Here is an 18802-nt window from a genome sequence, read left to right as displayed (position 1 = left end):
CTCCACGCCACCCTCAGCACACCCTTATCTACCTTTTTAATATCCTAAAAATATTTTTCAATCTACATCTTCAAATACACAAATTATTGTCTATTATTTGATTCATTGGGAGACATCGCGAGAGTGATATTTGGGATATGATTGCCGATGTTATTTTCTGAAATTCTATAGGAAGTGTAGAAAAAAATGTCACGCCCTTCTTCCCCACAGGCCCGGATTCGAGAGATAATCGCAAGTACAGATTTCGTGCGATATCATTCTCCTTGAGAAAGCACTCCTCTTCACCAGACAGCTTTGCCGCTCTCATGCTGTAGCAAATCTTTCTAACCTCAGCAGCAGAAGATATGGGTTTTGCCTGGTTACCCCATTAGTATTTATAAATGGCAGTCAACTTCAGTAACAAAAAATGTTATTGTGTATTCAGTTACAAAATTATTAGTTAGGTATGATCTTTTCTTAGAACCATAAGGTATAAATAAAATGGGCTTTATCTGCAAAATTTTTCCTTGATGTAAGTTTGCAGTTCCTAATTCATCGCGCTCTTTTACTCACTTTGTACCTCAACCCAAAGGTTAGTTTGATTCAATGAGGGTAGGGATCGACTCATATATATCACAGGAGTGTAAATTTCACAAATATGTGGTAGAAGTTCCAAAATCTTTCCCGAACTTATATGGATACCGAGATTTTTAAGAGAATACTTAGATTAAACCGAGTTAAGAGCATACAATTAGGATAAACCAGTTTTTGAACTCGGGGCTCTTAACACCGAAGTAGTGAAGAGCTTTACCCTCTTGGCCACCACGTTTCTCATAATTTTTGGAACCACAAAAAACTTACGGTATTTTACGGTTCAATTAGTAGCTTACCCTTCACATGAATAATTACTCCTACTCGATCTCCTATCATTCAGATATTTCACATTATTTGCATCATAGCAGGACAGTGCGGGGAAGACTTGGCAAAGGGGATGGATCGAATTAAATATAGAGGTCAAATACTTATTGACGCAAAAACAAATTAGCAAATATAATGAACAAAATGAATACATTTTAACATGATTGAATAGCGCTAGAAGGCCCAGACTCGTCAATTTTACGTGTAACCCCAACTTACTTGATCATATTGCCTAGATTTTTTTTCCCTGCCATCTTAAATTTTTCCGACTTAAGTTTATTTTTTTATGTTACGTATTCTGTTAAAAATATGCCTTAGTGTTTTCACATAAAAATGGAGTAATACCACCTGTCTATCCTAATCCTGCGTTGGTCGTCTATCAGACGCCAGGCCATTTTCTCCTCTTTGCCCACATCGTATTTCCATAGTAAGGAAACTCTTATCCCTCGTAATTTATTATTTTATGATTCTGAAATAGTCGCCAATGTGATTATATGTTTTGTCACATTTATGGAATAAATTTTGATATTTTGTTATTTTTGGAGTCTGGTAGACGCCACGCGACGACTCGAGTTACAATACGTTACACGCTAATGGCTTCGTGATATTCATCGCAAAGTTTTAAAATACGTTTGTAATTCAAATTAATAGCTATTTAAAGTATTAAATTTTGGATGTGCGTCTTATTGGTACGAATTTTTTATTGAAATAAATTTCACATCAAAATAAAGCTATTATTACGAAGAATTTACTAAAGTTCTTCTTTTTTAATTTAATTATGAATCGCTTTCACCAAGTTACGCCTCAAACAATCAATATTGTTGTCACGTTATTTGAGTAAACTTTAGCGTATAATACACCGTTTTCCCCTCTTCTACATACGTTTACGTTCTGTCACATCGATTTTTAATGTAAATCTTCATATTTTTGTAATATTTCCGACTCTATTATATTTATAATCATGTATCTTCCTAAGGGACACACTTGTCCCAGAATAATAAATGTCATTTTCTATTTCTATTTCTATGTTCATTTATTACATTGATATAAATGCATGGTATTAACCGTAAACACACACATAACAATTTTGAGGTTGCATCGAAAAATAACTTTCCAGTCTGATAGGTGATATTTTGGTTTAAGTTCAACTCAACCCGCTATCAATATAAAATTTCTACGAAATCAATTATTCCCCCTTGAGTCAACATTATTTGTTAGGTTAGTAAGAAAATCCGTGCTGTGAAACTGTGAAAAATATGTTTGCATTTACTGTCCAAATTAAACATGTTGATACAATTTCCATGAAAGAAAAGCTGTGAGAAACGTCAAAATAAGTATTATTCAGTCTTTAATTACTAATACAAATGTCTCCATAATTATTATGCATAAATTTGCCGTCCATCAGCATCATCATCATTGGTCAACAACCCTAGGATTGGTTTGACGCAGCTCTCCACACAGTTCTCCTATCAGCCAATCTTTTCACACCTACGTATTTCTTCTCTTTCACATCCTTCTTTACCTGTTCCTTATATTTTGTTCGAGGTCTTCCTTTTCCGTTCTTGCCTTCCACTTGCCCTTCGACGATTGTCTTCATCAGGCCATCATGTCTCAAGATGTGGCCTATAAGGTTGTTCCGTCTTCTTGTTAAGGTTTTCATGAGGCTTCTCTTCTCTCCTACTCTTCTTAGGACATCTTCGTACCTAACTCGGTCGATCCATTTGATCTTCATCATTCTTCTGTAGCACCACCTTTCAAAGGCCTCTATCCTTGATCATTGTTGTCGATTTGCATATTTCTTGTCCATTCATAAAATTAAGTTTTCAATGAATGTTTTATTGTAGTTAAAACAGTTATTTCTACTTTCATGCATTTTCTTTAACCACTGCTAAAAGGTGTCTGCGAAATGCCGCGCGACAAATCGCGTTCCAAAATGTGACGCGACTGACGGAGAGTTAAAAGACCATCACCCATCAAAATGACGGGAGTTTCTATTTTATTAGTGACAGTAACGCGTGTTTCACTCAGGAAATCACTACACATTATATTACATTTGTCATTTTGATTTTTAAGTTAGCAAATTCATGCATTTAATATTTCTTATTACATTTTGAATGGAAATAAGCAGTATAAATATGCCATGCCAAGTGGCTTTTGGAAGGCCAGGGCCAGGGAAGCAGGAAAGACGTGACGGCTATTCATTAAAAAGTTTTTATTGAGAAACGATTTATAGAAAATTACTCAGTTGTATTGATGCATAAAGAAAAATTTTGTATTTAATAAAGTAGCTATTTAATTTAAACATAAACGAACGGATATTTAAAATCATCACTACTCCTCAAAATGACGGGCAATGCTCCTTCTAGGTAGCCATACAACCCCGGTCCTAACAGTTTTAAGCGAGTAATACGCGTCTATAAAATACGAGACAAGCGGGAGTGATGCACCACCTTAAGCTCCAACGGTCGATGGATAAGAGTCGCATATTTTTGCAAAATTTCTTTATGATTCATTGGTCGAGGCATATTTTAGAGTTTGAGAAAAGTGGTGTCCACAGAAACGGGGAATATCAAGGTCCACAGTGGCGAGCTCATTACTTGTAGCTCCTTCCCCTAGATGGAGCTTGTAACGCCTGCTGCTCCCTTTCTCTTTTGATGTTGAGGTCGCCAAAGAGGCAAAACTTTCTCCATGAATAGTTTCCAAAGCATTCGGCCTCCGCCGCCGCCGCCGCTACAACGAGGCATTTGTCTCCCTCAGACAAATGAAGACAGATGAGATTGAACGAGGACCTAGGTCACGGAAAAACGGATGGAAAAAAAAGCAGTTCGGCCGAACAAAAGTAGATCGCGCTGCGCATTTTACTCGTTAGTCTCCTTAAAACTTGCGACGTTATTTATTTCTCGCCCCTTTGCCAAACAGCAACCGATTTCATCTTGTTTTCTATGTACAATTAGCAGAGAGCACAAATTGAGCTCTACAGGCAATCATTATCGATTCAATACAGTAGTACTTTGCTTACTTTGTATAAGCAAGATAAAAATATCAAGTTGAGAAATAAAAAGCCATGGCATTGTTGAGATGATTAAGAAAAAATAATGATAAAGTAGGCACGGCCAGAAAATTTTCATCAACACTGCTGAACTTAATGCTTGATGGCGATATTTGGCGGAACTTGGTGACAGGAAACATAATTAAAGATAACCTGTTCTATATTCCACAGATATTTAATTGACCGACCCAGGTTTCGACATCACACTAAGTATTTTCGACATTACCTTTAAAAATGACATCGGGTAATGTCGAAGCCTGGTCCCGTCAAATAAACTTCTGTGGAACATTCAACAGTGTATATTTTATTATTTTCTCTTTAATTACTGCCTTTATCTCCGACAAGAAAGTTGCTGGCCAGATATTATTCATCTCCATATCCTGCAATCCTTGGTGTTCTAGTTCCAGAGCTCATCATGGAAAATTGTCAATTTACCTCGTGAGTATAAGGCCGAGGCCGTACTGCTTGGGGGTAGGTATGGAAAAATCGATTTCGGTTAAAATCGAAAATCGAGTTTTCAACTAATGGTTTTCGGTTCAAATTTCGAGTTTTGTTGCAAAGTCAAGCTTTTCATTTTGATTGATAATTGGTCAATCGAAAAAATCGATTTTGGCTGACATTTTTCCATCACTCCCTCGGGAGTGGTGCGTAGTGAGTTCCTAAGCTACCCATGAGGCATGTTTCCGTCAAACGGTTTCTCACCTACCCATCCCACCTAGCGACTCGGTTAGTGATTAGCGAGAGGCTCCGTCGTGGTAGATAATTCCTTCAGTCCACTAAACGTCACGACATGGAAGAATTGGTAAACGCGGCAATTTTCGGGCGGATTTTTTTCATTCTTTCTTTTCTATTACATTTTGAGTCCTTTGGAGCCATATATTGCTCATCAGATGGTTCTCTGCCTTCTGCTTTTCTCATTCTTGTAATTAAAAATATGCTTAAAATATATCAATAACGAGTGATAGTATATCGATGGCTAAGTTCTAACAACACGTATCTCAAATTCGGCCGGTTTAAGACTGGTATCTTAAACAAAGTGTATTAAAATTTAAAAAAAAATAATAAACACAAGCAAAAAAACACTCTTTGTTTGTAAATGAATGTTTATTTTTCAGTTTTATGAACTTTTGGTTTTTAATTTCAGTGTACAAGTAAAAAAATAATAGTTTTTTTATTCTCCTGAAAAGTTGCTATTTTTGAGATACGTGTTGTTAGAAGTTAGCCATCGATATAGATAACTGAATTATTATTTTTGTTTTTCTCTTGCTTGAACACAATTTAAATATAATTTAGCAAATAAACACCAGTACATTCATGTTTTTCATGATGCTTAATTAGCACACTACCCTCTACCCTCCGACCTAACCATCATCCAAGTTCCCGCCCGCTGTACGGCCAGGATATATCCACGCGCACCCCACAGGCCTGTATCCTTCACCCTTAAACTTACCTCTTACCCACCTACAATGCGGCCACGCGTTAATACGTGACTTTTCGGCTCTCTCTTAGATTACTCGAGCGTAGTGATGGGTTTATCGTGAGCAACCGACATGCGCGGTTGAGACCGGAATCGGTCGTCGGTCATTCGTGACCGAAGTATATGATCCGTATTTCGCCACTGAATTCGATAGTATTTTGGAATAGAAGTCGTATTTTGTTAGACGTATAATTTTTAACTGTAAGTATAATGTAATAAATCTTATAAAGCTATAAAACCCCGATATTCATTTGTAAACTCCCGGTATTTGAAAAAAGTGGATCTCATTGCACCATCACCACTACGAAAACCGATTAATATGAGACCAAAGTGGCAACAGTTGTCAACCTTCAATGGAATGGAATTGGGCCTCCTATAGGTAGTCCCTTTGAATTCATCCTTCCGCCACCGAATTAGGCAGTTGTTTTCTTCTTACCATATGTACTTCGCGTGAAAGTATTAACCACGATAATTAATATAGTAGGTTGAAAGAAAGAAGGTTGGCGTAAAAATTCCAAAAAAGTGTGTAAATTATACAAACTAGTAGAAATGTATGGCTTGGAAAACGTGGGCATCATAATATTTCTTTCGCATCGCGATAAGAAACTAGGAATAACCTTAAACAGCACGAGCAGGTAGAGGATATTTTTCTCAACCACTTATCATTCCTCACCTTATGCTCCATTTCCCGATTCGCAATCCCAAGACACAGGCACAGCGATAAATAACTCCCCCCTCTGATAATGTGTATCTTATGGCCCTATCATAACTTTTAAAACAAATGACTTACCTTTTACCCTTCCCCACTCACCCCCACTCACGCTCCATTCCACCCCTATTGCGTCCTCCACTTCGATTACTACGGCTCTCCCACCGATCCTCCGCTATTTCGCGATACATCGTTTTGCTTCGAAAGGGAGATACCCTCGCCTCGTACAGTTTTTTCCCCATTTTCTCTCAGCGTATCTCTTCTCGTGTAGTGAAGGTCCTCGTCGGTCGTTTCAATGATGTCGATCACCGTTCACCACTCACTTGAGTGAGTTAATCGCGAATGGCCAATCGTGCGTCGGTCCCTAACTATGCCAATCACCACCAATGTCGGTCACTACCTTTGCAGGTGTAAACTTTTCTGAATGAATGCAGAATAGGACCCCGTAATTAGTCACTATCAGTCCCTTGATTACAAAATTCACGCTTTTCTGAATCCCCGAGTTTGAGAAACTTTCCCGCACAAACGAATCAGCCAATTCCAATTCTACATGAAACATGAAATCCTTTCATTTCTACGTTGGATCACGTATGTTGAAAAGTCATCTGTCCCTTACTATTTCTATTGGTTAATTTTTTCTCATAATGTGCCGACCCAATGTTTGCACGTTTCCCAGCTCTGAGCGTTTTATATTTTCATTGTTTTAGTTTCCAAAACTTGCTGTTTTTATGCAACAAAGCTTGATCTAGTTCTAGCTGCTTGCAGGAAACAATTTTCTTGGTCTTTAAAATTAAAGAAGTTGTAAGCAGAGCAAATAGAGAATTTTATTATCAAACAAACGTTATCCGTTGTAAAAAAACAGGAAATCTTTTCTCGATCACGAATGACCAACCAAAAACTTCTATTCCATAATACCGACTCTCGACCTCAATGGCGAAATACGGATCATATACTTCGGTCACGAATGACCGACGACCGATTCCGGTCTCAACCGCGCATGTCGGTCGCTCACGATAAACCCATCACTACGCTCGAGTAATCTAAGAGAGAGCCGAAAAGTCACGTATTAACGCGTGGCCGCATTGTAGGTGGGTAAGAGGTAAGTTGGAGGGTGAAGGATACAGGCCTGTGGGGTGCGCGTGGATATATCCTGGCCGTACAGCGGGCGGGAACTTGGATGATGGTTAGGTCGGAGGGTAGAGGGTAGTGTGCTAATTAAGCATCATGAAAAACATGAATGTACTGGTGTTTATTTGCTAAATTATATTTAAATTGTGTTCAAGCAAGAGAAAAACAAAAATAATAATTCAATTATCTATATCGAGTATCGGCTAAGTTCTAAAGGCCTGGTTACACGGTACATGAGAATGTACAAGAAAATGTGAGAATGTCTGAATCTCAGAATGAACGCGAAAATGCACCGTGTAACCACGCAAAATGTAAGAATGTATGAATTTCTAAACGCCTGCCTTAATTTCGTTCAGACAATCATACAATCAAGGCCATACATATGATAGGTTCTGACAACCATTGTTGGGCCCCCTGCAGACAACGGTGGCCACCGATTGGATAAAGGGAGTCACGTGACTCAGGCGTGCCATTTTGATTCCTCATTCTATGTGCTGACACCTTTGCGACAGGTTGATACAGGGGCGCAGCCAGAAATTAAGGCTGGGGGGGTTGAGGTGCAACTAATACCGGGGTGTTTTGGGGTGTGGAATACCCACCAGGATAAGCGGTAGGTGCGAGATTAATAAATTGCGGAATTATAAGATAAATGGTTCAAAATGGTGAGTTTTACGACTTTCTGAGGGATAATTTATTAATCCTTGCAATATTCTATTCTATTAGTAATATCAATCCAATTAAGTAAAATGGATTAAACTTAAGCATTTCTCTGAGCTCTGGGGGGGTTTTAACCCCCAAAACCCCCCCTCGCTACGCCACTGGGTTGATACATGGTGTTTACGATACTCTAACGTTTTATGTGGCCACTTTGCTCCGTTCTGAAATCTAATTAGGATTTCAAACGTTCACATCACATCACTTTTTATCTTTGATCTAAATATTGATCGAATTCCGTACTTTGCAATACTAACAGTAGGCATACAAGAGCGTACCCAGGATTAAAACTAGGGGTGGACAAGTCGTTCAAGTTGTAGCATTTTACATTTTAGCATGGAAAAGGTCAATGAAACCAACATTTTAGAACAATTATAACATCCCTTTATTAGTTTTTAAAATTATTCGCCTAAAAAAAATTTAAGTCACATGCCCATGGGCGTACCCAGCGAGGGGAAGGAGGGGGCAGCTGACCCCCAAGGAGCAAAAATCGCAAATGTTTTTAAGGAAAATAATATTTTTTCAAGCAAGTAATTTTTAAAATGAATAAAGATCTGTTAGAGTTTCCTTAACATGCTGATTTCATTCGCCTTTTCCATTCTTACATCTTACCTACAACTTTAAAAACTATCGCTTGCCCCCCCCCCCTAGTATTGATCCTGGGAACGCCCTTGTACATTCCTTAAACTAATATTAAAGAAAAATTGTTGAAAACTTTCAATTCAGTCCAGTCTGGTTTTCCTTAAAGACTTGAGCGATTTTTGCTTCTAGGGGAGGGTAGCTGCCCCCTCCTGCCCCTCGCTGGGTACGCCCACGTGGGCATACTCTTTGACTGCGAAATCATGCCCTGCTGCAGTAACTTAGCTATGGATAGGCTCTGAGGGGGATGGGGTGGCGACCCCTCCCCCACCAGGCAACGGGGTCCGGGAAAAATGTTTGAAAAATGACATGCCTGGAAATACATTTTACATAATTTTGGCACTTCAGATTTAACTTCAAGCAGATTTCGCTATTATATGACAAAACTAGATAATAGTTTTAAATTATTTTTAAATTTCTCTGAGGCTTTGGAGGGGGTTGTATCCCCTTATCCCTCCCATAGTACGCCACTGCCCTGCTGTTGTGCTATTGGATATAATAAGCGATTAGAAAAGGGATTTCAAGTTTTATCCTGAAGTCCAAAAGGAGATATTTGAATTCCTCCCAATTATGGTGGACTTCATGAATAAGAAGGAAAGAATGTGCGTTCTTTTAATGGATGAAATGGCTAATGAGGAAAGATTGGAGTTCGACAAGAGGTCTAAATTTTGTTTGGTTATACGACATTGCCTCCTGAGGTAGTGACTATGCATGCCTTGGTGTTTATGTTGGCTGGGGTTTCCACCCGCTGCACAGTGGACGAAAATTGGAAAAATATAAGGTTTAAGGTGTATATGCAGTTTAATTTGAAATAAGTTTGCGACGCCGGATATTCAATTGATTTTTTGATCGCGCGGCAGGGTTCGTCTCCGCGCGTCGGGAGCTGGATTAGCCGCGACGCGGTAAGGTAATTGGAACTGTATGGGTTTTAATGCTCAGCATTCATCGTTTTTAAGCTGTTATTCAAGACATGGACCCTCAAAGGGTCTTTGGTGAAGAAAATAAAAGAGGTAAATGTGCACGTTTCATTAGAGTTAATTTAGTTTTCTTTGGATACGATGGGGGACCATGCTTTTATTAAATGTGTTCAAACCTCAAAAAAATTAGCTATTTTCCTGAGACTCATACAAAAATACCTCTTACGAAGATACCACCTAATATCTACATACCCTCTATACTTTGCAATCCCTGACACCCAGGATTCTAAGCGAAAAAGGTCGTTTTATGACACCGCGGAACGGAGGCTGTGACGAGCTTATCGCGGTTTTTCCAGAGAACTTCTCGCTTTTTAAAAATGTGCATCATTCTCTCAGTTCCATCCGACCATTACATCAGATATGCTATGCGTTTTCTTTCTTTAAGCATTTTCATCGTCACTTCTTTTTTTTCTTTAACTTTGTTTTTATTTATGCTCGTACTATGAAAGACAACTCATGCCCGTGATACATTTACCATGCGTTCTTGCCCGTGAACTTATTAGGATATTGTCTAACCCCGGGTTCTATCAATTTGAAGTTTATCTTTTAATCTTATATAGGGTACTTAAATCATTCTATGGAAAATGCCTCCTCACTTGGTTACACGACGTGATGTCCATATGATATTGAAATCGGAGAAAAAAATCATTGTCCCAGAAAAAAATTGCTGAATAATTTATCGCGGAGGCTGAATTTAAGACACAACCTTGACGCTTTGAAATCTCTTTATGATTTCCTGACAAAACTCATCTTACGGCCATACCTTAAGGAATAGGCAGAGATGACCCGAAAAAATGAACGACTTTGTGTCGCTACAAAAATTGGCTCGCAGAATCTTTAAAATTTCCAGAATCTGCCCTTCCATACTATCCCGGTACTTCTGCAGGAGCCGGTTTGCATTTTTGTAAAATGGTTTTTAAAATTGATTGATTCAATACTATCCTGCCTTTAGCCTATGTTACAGAATTTATGTTAAATTTGCCAGGCACTCTCGGGTGACAGAAAAAGAATTGCACACCTCAAGTGTTTGATCACGTATATAAATAGAGCTCCTCAATTAGGCCTGGAAAAAGTATTACTAATGCTCTGTGCTAAAGGAAATTTAATATCTAGTAAAATCAATAGCATTGAGCGAGCAAATCATTTCTTTGTATATTTAAACGCAGCTTCACCGAATGAGATTAGGCACTTCAAATATGAGGCAGACACGTCACAGGTCAGATTACTCTCTGATTAACTTTTTAACGTTCACTGGGTCAGTTGATCACGGTTTAAAGCCTACACCTTATTTACTTTCTTCAGAAGTACATTCCATGTTGAGAGACGATACATTGCGTAATTTGGTGTACAATCGACAGTACAAAGTCATTAATTCTATCGCTAAAAGAAATTAAACCGTATCCTTGGCGAGTAATATGCGTTCACGTTACATGAAACAACTTCCGCTTCAGGAATCAAAATGGCCGCCGGATGAGGTTGTCAGAACCTTACATATATATGGCCTTGCATACAATTTGAACTCAGAGTCACCTGGTGGCAGACTACGAAAACGACACATTCATTTCATCTGGCTTGTATAGGCGACTATAAACTGAATCTGTAGTTACTGTGAAACCTGTGTTCCGCATTGAGTTCGGTTGTGATCCTCCAAGTGACAATAACACCCGTAGATGATATCATCAGTTTGAAGATATACAGGCTGCCTTTGTAAAGGGAAGACCACTGGACGACCTAAAGTTAGCGAAGAGACTGTTGAGCGAGTGAGAGAGTCGTTCACTCGCAGCCCAAAGAAATCAGCTCGGAAGGCTAGTCGTGAATTAGAAATTCCTGTGTCGACTGATTGGAAAGTTTTAAGGATACATTAACAGCTACTTCCTTACTGTTTACAGTTGTTACAGGCTCTAAAGCTAGCAGACCGTGGATTTCGAGCCAACGTCGCCACGGAAATGTTGTTTCATGACGATAATGATTTTCTGGATCATGTTGTCTTCAGTATGTTAGCACTCATAATGTAATCTGAGACTCAGAAAATCCTCATGAGATCGTACTAGTGAAGCGAGACTCCCCTAAAATCAATGTTTTTTGTGCCGTATCCCAGCGGAAAGTTTTCGCAACTGAATCTGTAGTTACTGTGCAACGCACGTTGTGCATTGTTGGTAACTAACAAAAATGATTTGCTCTTTCTTTTGACACATAATTTATATATGTAAGTATAATGCAATAAATATTATAAAGCGTCGAAACTCCGATATTCATTTATAAACACCCAGTATTTTGAAGCATAACGTTTGTATTTACGAGGAATAGCATGGAAAAGTCTGATAGATCATATCATCATGTGTATAGATTATGGTAAATACCCCTGATTAAACCTTATTTCCCCGTGAAAATTGGATAAATTTGTCTGTTCGAGTGGCAACTTTTGTAAGCCCATTGAAATGCGCGGTGGGTGAATATTCATTTAGAGGTAGAGTTGAAGATCCTCTTTTTTAATATTCGTAAGTGAAGTCTTTAACTGCGAAACCTATACAGGGCATGGGTGTTATTTAACATTCTTTATTGTTACTAGTTAGATTCCTCCGATGAAAACGCATTAAATGCGCTGTTTTCGGAGCAGTGAAGATAAGTGAAAACCATCGATATTATATTTCAAATATTATGTACGATTCAAAACCTCTCTATGACATAAAACATTTTGAACTCGTATGGATTTCCATTACTTATCCTACTATCTCATCGTGCAAAATTTTATGGGGACAGTCGTAAAATTCGATTCACGTTGCCGAAGATACTACGCTGAGGAAGCCCCGCTCCATCTCGCGGAAGCTTGATCAATGTTGCCACTTTGAGTTCACTTTAATCGGTTCTGAAAAATATTTCCATTGCGAAAATGAGTGCAATCCATTTTTACTCAACATTTTAAACTTATCACTTGCACTCGAATGGAGTAGCATCAAAACTTTAAGAATGTGATAGATCGCTAGTCGAATTTCGCTAAATTTCCTTCTTAAAGTTTATTTATCCGTGAAATACATATCGCTTTGCCATTAAGCTTAACCCTAAATTCATGAAAAAACTCACAAAACTACTACCCTTTATTAACCTTATTATTTTTTACTAGCTAGCTTTGTTACTAGATTTTGGTGTTATGCTAAATTTATCTTTTACTTCGTAAAAATAATAGTAATTTATAAATTGACACTTTGATTAGATTTTCAAAATGTTCTGGTAATGTGGAAACTATTGTATTCTGGCTATAATACTATAGAAAAGTGAAATATCATAACATCTACTTATTATCCATTGAAAAATCAACGCAAAGGATTAAAAAATAGCAATTTTCAATAAAATTTTCACTTGAAAAAGTCACAAATTTGGAAACAATCGCTTTTATCATAGATTGGACATCCCAATTTTCCCATTTACATTTGGGCTTGGGGTCAATGATCTTCATCGGCTTCTGAAACTGGCGAAAAGGCGATGTAGTAGACAGAAAATATCAAGGTGACGGAAATGGGGAAACGTTTCCACATTTACCCCAGTGTTGTGCTTCCACATTACCAGCATCGGCGTATTGAACTATGAAGGTAACTATGCTACATTTTCCAGCTAGTAGATTACTTAATTACACCAGATTGTAGCATATTTCATGCTTAACAAAAACTTGCATAGAACTAAGAAATACTTTGGTGGACTAAGGGCCAGTTTCACCAACGAGGATAATTGAATTAACTCGGATAATATTATCAAAAACCGAGATATTACAACAATCGTGTTTCACCAGATGCATTAACTCGGTTTTGGGCTGTTATCTCGGTTTATACTTTTACTGACGATATTCCGCAGTTCAAAGCTTATTATCCGAGTTAATCTGAGGGCAGATGGCATGGCGCGCATGCAGCTTCATCAGCTCTCGGAAAATACGAATGACAGCGATGAAGAATATCGACATTCTATTCGGAGACCACGTTCATTATGGATAAATGAGCGTGCAGATTATTTTAATATATATGGTGAAGTACATTTATTTACTCATCCCAAAATGGCATATGAAACTGCAAAGGCAGTTCTCGCTCTCATTGAAGAAGACGAATTTTACTAACAAGGGGAAGTGGAGGTTTCCAATGCCTTATATTTTATAGCATTCGGAATGGCGAACACATCTATAAACTGGTGGTGATTCTAATGAATGGGCCTTTGTTTGGCTGTAATTAATTAATTTTCATGCGGTACTTTTAACAAGCCTTATTCAATAATGATTTATAATGCTAAAACAAGCGCGGTATTTCCTATCTCGGGTAGTTGGTGTAAAGAAATTTCACGTTTCTTTCTCTTAAACTTGAGCTTTCCCATGCCTATGCTCCCCTTGAGCCAATATTTCCGACAACTCTTGCCAAAATATGTTCGTATTCATAAATGTCATAAGCCTTTCTTTGAATTTTCTTACATATATGTACAAAAACCTTTTATCTCTGTCCTCTTCCTGAATTAATACCTATGTAACAGCATCGTTATCTTCGAAATCGCAATTTTACCAATGTGAGACGTAATTAATTATTGTAGCACAAAATAACCAAGAACTGTGTTTGTTTAAATGTGGGAGTCTCGGTAAATTAAAAATTTTCATTTTTAAATAACGATGCATTAAACAAAGGTGCTTACAAGTTTTTTTACCGCAATATTCTCGCATTCCTTGCTCTTGCTAAACGCGGTTCCCCTATTTGTTTTTTATTTATTTTTTACTACCCGTGCGTGGTATTTCGTAAGGCAAATTAATAAATCCTTACACGAAAACTTAATATTTGAGCTTTTCGAACTCTCATTGTCTATATTAATACTGTTGCTGTTCATTTTATCACTCTGTACTTGATTGTACACTTACCGGCTTATTAAAGCTGATTCCATGTCATACGGTTGCTTACCGTCATTTGTTTTTCCCACGTCAGAGTTATGAAAAACGTACAAGCCAAATCATTTATTCTGATTATCTCGGTTTTTGAAAACTAGGATAAAACGTCGTTGGTGAAACACGGCCCTCACATTTCTGAGATAATGATTTTAACCGAGTTTTTGAAAACTGAGATAATAGAGAATATTATCCGTGTTGGTGAAACTGGGCCTAAGTGATTAAATTAAGCTTAAAAACTTGCCTCAAACGTTTTACGAGTGAAGAGAAACTTGGAGCAAGTATTCCACAGACAATAAACCATGAGTTGACTGTCACCGCTCGTACAGGTTTACTAAAGAAGCAGGCCAAGAAGTTGATGCGGTCACCGCTAGCCTACAGTATCTCCCAAGCCCTAAAGATTATGCTTCCACATTACCCACAAGCTTCCACATGTGCACAGTCCCTCTAATATCGTTGTGTTGTGCAATGATAAAAGCTATAACATTCATAATGAAAGGATGGCTGACTCCACACTTTGGCGTGATATCTTTGCTGAAGCTGGCAACGGCGTGGCGACACTAGTGCAAGTGATGCTACTAACATACGAATTCTGTGGAAAATTACGGATTTTTGTAATAATTTTATTTCCAACATATGATAAATAGAGCAAGTTAAGATATAAATTGTGGCTTGTTCAGATGGAAAATAATTTTAACTAAGTATGTGTAATATTTCTAACCCTGCCGCGTGAACGGCGGTGATGCATACAAGAAATGCCATGAGAAAAAATTCGCGTGGACCGGGAATCGAACCACGGACGTTTGGCTTTTCGGACTAATGCGCAGACCACTACGCTATCCTGGTTCTTTAATTCCTGGTACCATGATCCTCCATATGATTGCCATGGGAATTAAAGAACCTGGATAGCGTAGTGGTCGGCGCATTGGCCCGGAAAGGCAAAAGTCCGTGGTTTGATTCCCAGTCCAGAGGAATTTTTTCTCATGGCAATTATTGAAAATGTTAGCTATATTAGGTTTTATCATATGGAACAGATCTAATTTACATAACTCCCAAGCTAATTTTGGATTAATCAAGGTTTGGATTCATCAGCTATGTACATATTGCAGTATGCAGGGCCTCTGTAAGACCTTTTGCCAATTTCTTACCAAGATGCTACTGAAGTCCACTGACAACTACAAATATCTTGCTTGAACAATTGAGAATGGATACCTTTAAGCTACACTCTATTTCCAGGTCCTATAGAAGCGATAAAGCGAGAGATGTTTTGCCGAACGGATAGATATGGGAATTCGTTTTTCCCCCGAACCATAAAGGACTTTAATAAACGCTATTCCCAACCTCGTTGGAGCACTTCATTTTTTTAGCTGTAAACGACTGGTGTCCTAACACCCCCTGCCATACGCCTTTTAGGCGGCTTGCGGAGTATTATGTACATGTAGATGTAGATATCCGCCGCATGCTGCCTTGCAATACAACGATCACAGCAGCCTCGGATTGCTCCCTACTGCCATCTGACGTCCAGCCTCAAAAAAGTGAAACTAAAAGCAATGAAAGCGATAAGAGCTTGGCGGGGTTGGATATAAGCTTGCCAGGGATATGTAACCGCAGCACGAGCTTGTACTTCGCTTTTCTTCTCTTTCCATCCTTGACGCTAATTTTATCGCGGTAAACTGCGACCTTAGCTTGAGGTGAGCTTCGAGAGCGATTCCGCCAAGTGGCGACAAGTAGAGTCGAGGTGAAGATGGCAGAGGTGTGACGCGAGAGGAAGAATAAAATGGGGCGGTTTCTGTCAAATGGGGGAGAGGGTGGAATGCAAAGTGCCGAGAAAAGGGAAGGTGTGGATGGAGGGGGGTGGGGGTTGGAGGGGCAACCGGCTCGGAGTGACCTTGGTAGGAAATTGAGCGCTGCTGCAAGGAGCGATGTGGAAAAAGTGAGGCGAAAAAAGTGACTACGCTCCATCGCGTCACGGAGACCAGTGCCTCTCCTTTCTAAAGATGAGCAACTCGAATAAAAGTGCAAATATTTTCACCGCACTTCAGAGAAATCATTTTTTTGGACTTTTCCGCGAAATGATTGTCATCATTAGAAAACGAAATTGCTCCATGTTAAAACAAAAGTTGAAACAGATATTGATTTGATCTAAGGAGCAGCAATTTATTAGCTTCATTAAAAATATGAAAATAATGCACTGATTTTGTTGGGGATTTTTGAATGAATTAAGAGAATGAACGTGGATATTAGTCACCGCCAGTTAAATTACTCTAAATGAGGGTGTTTGCGGTTATGAGTCCAAGGGAGAGTTAAGATTTTTAAAGCCTAGGTTATTATTGATCAAAAAATTAATGTAATATTATAATAAATCATATTCGTATCGGCAATACTCACGTTTGTGAAATGATAAATTAATATGAGGTTATCTTCTTTCATTTAGTGTATCCCTCTTATTTGTGTACGATTTTCCATAGCAGCTTTCGTTTAGTTTTCCCAGAATAAATGTGTCTAAAAAAGTCATAATTTACCTGCAAATCATTCCTATTTCGATTATCACGAATTTTTAATTGGAATTGGAGTGTGCCGGGTACGCAAAAGTGAAGCGAAAAAGTATACATCCCACATCGCTCCATCGTGCCATTAAAAAATGCCATTTATTTCTACAGATAATCAAATTAGGTAAAACTGCATGCAATATTTTCACCCATGTATTTAAAAAAAATCATTTCAAGATTGTCTCGACTTCATCTTAATCTTAGGCTTTTAAAAAGGCTTTATAAAACGAACTATATTTTTACAACAAATATCCCGAGATCTGAGAAGCAACCTTAATTAGTTCACAAATAGTTGTACACTGTTTCTTAATTACTAAGTGGAAATATGCCCTCTGGAGAATTTATAAATTGGTATTTACGTAGATATTAGTCACGACTGGGATAAGTATTTAAAATGAGGGTATACCTATGATTTAATGAGCATATGGCAGTATGAAGATGTTTTTACGTCGTAGGAAATATTTCATCTCAATACTACTTTAAAATAATAAGGTAGATATTATTTCGTTAGAAGACGCTATTCCTACATTGTTGAGTGAAAAATATTATTTGAAAATAATGTATACGAGGGTCAGTCAAAAAGTAATGCCTCCCATTTTTTTTCTACTTAAAAAAATTAAGTTAAGTGAAAAATTTGAATTTGGCGCCATTCCTCAAACCTTCTTCTGCAATCCACTGCAGTAGTAACTTTCTGTGTCAACAGGTGGCAGCACAGCAGAAGTTTGTAAGATGGCCGACATCGATGTTCGTTTGAGACAGCGTTGTGTGATTGAATTCTTGAATGCAGAAGGTGAAACGCCCATACGCATTCATGAAAGACTGAAGAAGGTGTATGGTGTTGTGACAGTGGATGTCAGCACTGTTAGACGATGGGTTCGTCGTTGTAAGGAAGCTGAAGGGCAAACACCGTTGACTGACGAAAAGCGGAGCGGCAGGCCGGTGAGTGCAGTGACTCCACACAACATTCAGCAAGTTGATGACATCATTCGTGGTGACCGTCGGGTGACTGCAGATGAAGTGTGTCGCATTATTTCTCTCAGTAAAGGCAGTGTGATCACGATTATTAAACAATTGGGGTACTCAAAAGTTTGTGCACGGTGGGTTCCAAGAATGTTAACCGATCAGAATAAAGAGGCAAGGAAAACAATAGCCTCCCAACACTTGCAGCGCTTCCGTTTGGAGGGAGATGAGTTTCTGAAAAAAATTGTGACCGGGGACGAAACATGGGTGCATTTTTTTGAACCCGAATCAAAGAGGCAGTCAATGGAGTGGCATCACACAAGCTCGCCGAGGAAGAAAAAATTCAAAACTGTGCGATCGGCAGGGAAAGTTATGGCAACAGTTTTCTGGGATACAGAGGGTGTGATTCTGGTTGATTTTTTGGAGCAGGGATGCACAATAAATTCTGTTCAATACGTCACAACCCTCAAAAAACTTAAAGCACGTCTTCAGCGAGTTCGCCCAACAAAATCAATGGCAGATGTTCTTCTTTTGCATGACAATGCAAGACCACACACCAGTCGTCACACCTCTGACGAGATTGTCAAAATTGGATGGGAAGTTTTGCCTCATCCCCCATACAGCCCTGACCTGGCACCATCAGACTTCCATCTGTTCGGGCCACTAAAAGAAGCTCATCGTGGGATTCATTTTGAAGATGAGGAGGCCGTCAAAACATCCGTGCGTCAATGGCTTAGCAAGCAGAGCTGTGATTTTTACCGTGCTGGGATACATGCCCTTGTTCAAAGATGGACCAA

At 38.6% G+C, this 18802-nt stretch overlaps 1 protein-coding gene across 1 annotated transcript in view; it reads right to left on the bottom strand.

Annotated features, from left to right (window-relative positions):
• LOC124158539 (alkaline phosphatase, tissue-nonspecific isozyme-like) overlaps positions 1–18802 on the bottom strand; it is a 271518-nt gene that overhangs the window by 35862 nt on the left and 216854 nt on the right. The window lies entirely within an intron of this gene.

The sequence above is a fragment of the Ischnura elegans genome, chromosome 5 (assembly GCF_921293095.1).
Source record: "Ischnura elegans chromosome 5, ioIscEleg1.1, whole genome shotgun sequence".
NCBI classification, from domain to species: Eukaryota; Metazoa; Arthropoda; class Insecta; order Odonata; family Coenagrionidae; genus Ischnura; species Ischnura elegans.
The sequence above is the reverse complement of the archived record's forward strand: the minus strand, read 5'-3'. Positions and strand labels throughout refer to the sequence as shown.